Here is a 5,279-nt window from a genome sequence, read left to right on the forward strand (position 1 = left end):
TGTCATGAAGCTCGCATGACTTTGCAGAGGGGTTTCTTTTTTCTGTTTAGGTGTCAGGACATCATGTGGAGAAGGTGGCGACACCTGCTGATGTTCCTTCTCATCATCCTGAAGGAGCCCAACATGCCGGAAGCCGACTGCAGCTGCCGACCATTTTCACGATGCAGTTGCCTTAACCGGGGCCTTTCCAGCATCCCTCAGACCCTCCCAACATCCATTATTACCTTAGATTTTAGAGGTAATTTAATAGCAACTTTAAACCAGTCCGAGTTGGTATCGTATAGGGATTTGCAGGGGTTGGAGATGGGAAATAGCATCACTACTCTTGATTGTTTACCCAATTTACCCAAGCTCGAAAGGTTGGACTTAAGAGAGAACAAAATTACTAATATTCATCCCTGTACATTTGCTCTACCCAGTCTTAGAACGTTGTTACTGTTCGACAACCAGATAAGAAAGATTCCGTCAGGCACACTTACGAATCTCACGTTGCTTCGTCAAGTAGATCTGTCCCGCAACAAGATCACAACGATACAGTCTGGTGCATTTGCAAATCTACCCCGGCTAACATGTTTGGATCTGTCATTCAACCAGATAACAGGGATTCAGTCGAATCTATTCGCTGATTTAATCTCTCTCGAAAAATTGATGCTGCACAACAACAATATAACAAAGATTACGTCTGGTACATTTGGAAATCAACCCCGACTGGAAAGGTTGTCCCTTTACTCCAACAAGATAACGAATATTCAGTTTGGTACGATTGTAAATCTACCCCAGTTACATACATTGCTTCTATCCTCCAACCAGATAACAACAATTCAGGCAGGTACATTTGTAAATCTGCCACGGCTCGTATTGTTCGAGCTGTCTAAGAATCAGATTTCAATCATTCAACCGGGTGCATTTGCAACCTTAACCAAACTTGAAGAGTTGTACCTGTCCAACAACCAAATAGCAATGATGCAGCCTGACATATTTGCAAATCAATCCCAAATAAAACAGTTAAACCTGAACGACAACAATATAACAACGGTCCAGGAGGGTTTATTTGCATATCTTCCCCAGATTAAAGTGTTGGGCCTGTCTAACAACCAGATTACAACCATTCTTTCTGGTACATTTGCAAATCTACCAGAACTTATAGAGTTGGAGTTGTATAGGAACATAATCACAATTGTTCTGCCAGGTGCATTTGCAAATTCAACCCGACTACAAAAGTTATATCTGTCCCGCAACAAGATAACGACAATTCACCCTGATACATTTGCAAAGCTAACCCAGCTCCAAACGTTGTACTTGACCTCAAACAAGATAGCAACAATTCAGACCGGAACATTTGCAGATTTACACCACGTCGGAGCGTTGTGTCTGACCAAAAACCAGATAACAGAGGTTCAGCCTGGATTATTCGCAAATCAACAACGGCTAACAGATTTGTTCCTGTCCTCCAACAACATAACGGAGATTCAGCATGATTCATTCGCTAACCTAACTCACCTCAAAATGCTTTTTCTAAACAGAAACCAGATAAAAACAATTCAGTCAGGTGCTTTTGCACATCTACCGAAGCTACAAAAGTTGTATCTATCCTACAATCAAATAAATCAGATCTTTCCTGATACATTTGGAAATATGTCCCGGCTGCAACATTTGGACCTGGGCGCCAACCAGATAACTCACATCTACCCTGACGCATTTGCAAATCTGCCCCTACTCCAGTTTTTGTACCTACAGTCAAACAAAATGTCTGCCGTGTTTGATTTATCCTTTTACTTCTTGCTGCCTTCAATTCGTACCATGAATCTTAACTCTAACCCCTGGGATTGTGATTGTAGGATGGCTCCCTTCAGGCTGAATATTACAAAATATCCTCTATTCAAACACCAGATAATATGTACCCAACCAGCTAAATTCAAAGGACAGAAGCTTGCAAATGTCAATCCTGACGAAATGATATGTAAAGAGTCAACTATATCAACACCGTCTAACAACTGTTACAACGGTATTGTGACCTCACGCTCTCACTGGTACTTCAAAACAAGTAAAACTAAACCAACAACTCCCACCCTTTTAATCAATTCAAACAAACCAGAAAGCAGCAGTTCTTATAAACCTATTCTCATTAGTTCTGTTGGTGGCTCAGTATGTGTCTTTGTCCTGATTGGCAGTATCGTTCTGATCTGCTATAAAAGAATGAGAAGTCAGTCCCCTTTACAACAAAGTCACAATGTCATTGTCAGCAACACAAACACAGCCGTTTCCGTACAGACCAGTAGTCATGACAACCAGTATGAAGATATTGACAGCCATCATGATCAGCCAGTTCAGGGTCAGTCTCGGGCTAACACCCAATCTCTGAAAGTAGGAAGTTTTTCACATACCAAAGTGCTGTCTGCCTTAAAGCCAAATCCTATGTACGGAGATGCAGGGACACTGCAAAAGGACCCAGCATCTACCAATAATCATGATCAGACAGGGCAGGACCAGTCTCAGACTAACACTCAATCTCTAAGGGTTGGAAATCTATCGCATGCGGAAGTTCTAGCTGCCTTGAAACCAAATGTCATGTATGCAGGTGTGGTAACCCCCCAAAAGGACCCACAATCTGCCAGTGATCATAATCAGTATGAAGATATTGACAACCATCATGATCAGACAGGGCAGGGCCAGTCTCAGGCCATCACTGAATCCGACACAAACGCCGCGGCTACTGTAACAATCAGTGGCCATAGTCTGACACAAGATCGGCCCATCACTGAATCCCTGGACACTAAACGTCCACAATGTAACACACTAACAGATTTCCCAAACTCAAAGCTTAATACGCTGTACAAAGTTGCGGGACAGTATCAGACCATCACTAAATCCGACACGAACACCACAGATGCTGTAGTGACCAGGGGTCATGATCACCAGTATGAAGACATGATCCAAGATAAGAAGGTAGAGCAGGGTCCCTCTCAGACCATCACTAAATCCAACACAAACGCCACAGATGCTGAAGTGACCAGTGGTCGTGTTCACCAGTGTGAAGACATGAACAAACATAATCAGATAGACCAGGGCCAGTCTCATGCCAAAACAGAATCTTTGGATGCTAGAAATTTTACTTATGGCTCAGGGCCATCTGCCTCGCAGCTAAATTCGCTATATGCAAATTAGTGCAGGAGGAGATTCTAAGTAAAGATCTAAAAGAAAGGGAGAAACAGCCCACCTTTTACAACACGTCGGTAGAAGGTACTGCGCCTGCGCGAACCCTGGTCAACGTTGCTTGAAATCCCGCTTGTTGCACAGTATATGTTAGAGACATGGTTTCATGTACACGGGATTTTACCCTTATATACGCACGTACTTTCTTAAATGCGGCCCTTTAGTAAACCGGGAGTTTAGCATGTCTACACTTTTCGCGCAGGCACAGTGCGTTCCGGTGACGTGCTACCTTGTACACAATTGGCCCACCACCATAGAATGATAGCATGATGTCTCCCAATCATTTTAGAGACAAGTATAATGTTCTTTGATCGAGATTGTACATTTTGGTTGTACGGCTTTTCATACACGTTTGTGCAAATGAGGTAATTTGGACTTTGCTCAATGTAGAAACCCCATAAATCCGTCCCCACGTCCACAGGAAGTAAACGGGTTGTTGGGAAACGGATGGGAAACAAAATACTTCCATCAATAGTAGAAACTAGGATTGGGTATCGGTACGGTGTACCGGTAGCCTGGGTACCATCCGGAAAGTAGTTTGCTCCGGCGTTCATTATATACTATATACAGTCGCTTCTAGCTCTGACATTCACTATACACTATATACAGTCGCTTCACTGTGTTTCCGTCTGGGAACGCGGGCCATCTCAACGTCTGGAATCGTACAAAAAGTGGAAGCAGGCGCTGATTGGTCCCCACATATGAGCGAATTATGGAATGGGTTCAAGCGATCGTTCGAACAGGCGTTCCAACACCAGAGAAGCCCTCCGTCCGCTTGCGGGAGGTCCTGTTGTCATCGAAAGAGCGCTCTAGAACCTATTCCTTGATTCGCTCATTAACTGGCGTAACCACCAAACATAGGAGCGAACTACTATCCGGATGGTACCCAGGCTAGTGTACCGGTACAAAACCGTTTTTTCTTATTGGAGCGAAATGGACCATTGTTTTGAGTATCGTCCATTCACAAGTTTTCATATAATGAATCAGGTCCAGGTTCAAGTCCGGACCTGGAGCTGATCCTCTGGACCTGAACCGGACCTGAATTTCCTGTACCGGTACAAACCCCTAGTAGGAACAGTAAGGGCAGGCAAAATTGTAATATATCATTTTTCGGATTGTTAAATTTATATTACTATCTGTTACATGAAGCTTTGTTGGGGGGATAGAATAGAAATGAAATTTTTCTACCCCTACCACACATTTACTTATGTTCTATATTTTTTTTAAAATTGATTTCATATTTTTTTAAACAAATCTGATGAATTGATAGATCAAACAGTAGAAACAGAGTGATTTATTGTAATACGAAGGACTTTAAATGGGTGTCATCAATAGTTTGTATGAACAGTGATTGCATGGACAAGTGCTGCAGTGTGAATATCATTCAGTACTTAGGACATCATCAGGAAAGTAAAGTCACTGACATGTAACGTGAATGCCACTTAGTACCTATAGCAATGTGTTTAGTTTATATCAACTTTATACAGAAATGGTATAGACAATTGCTCTAGCGGGAATGTCATTAAGGCAATTGACAGCACTGACAGTGTATACAGTAGCAACAGTGACTCTAGTGTGAATGTTATTCAGAACCAAGCAAAGGCATCAGTAGAGTAGACGGTGAAAGCAGAGGTAAGTGTTGTAATATGAAAGGCATTCAGCACCAAGGACAGCTTCAATGATGTGAACAGTAAGAACAGTGATAATTGTTGTAACAAAAAGATTTACAGCGTCTAAAGTGTAAACAGAATCAATTACGCTGCTATTTGTTACCATCTTTCTTAATTCTTATTACTAGTATCTGGTTCATTTTAACTTATACTATTTCATTTGTTAGATTTGATGGGGTAGTGATACTACTTTTGTTTCTCCCACTAACGTGTGTTCAGTTTTGTCCTATGTTTTGTAAATTGATTTCAAACTGTGTGAAAAAATGTAATGCAATCGAGACCAGTGACGACAGAGACATAATGGTGTAGTGTTCAGTATTTGTCAAACCAAAGACAGCACCAATAGTATGAACAGTGATAACAGAGACTGTACAAGAGTTGCAGTGTGAATATTAT

The sequence above is a fragment of the Branchiostoma floridae genome, chromosome 17, assembly GCF_000003815.2.
Source record: "Branchiostoma floridae strain S238N-H82 chromosome 17, Bfl_VNyyK, whole genome shotgun sequence".
Taxonomy (NCBI): Eukaryota; Metazoa; Chordata; class Leptocardii; order Amphioxiformes; family Branchiostomatidae; genus Branchiostoma; species Branchiostoma floridae.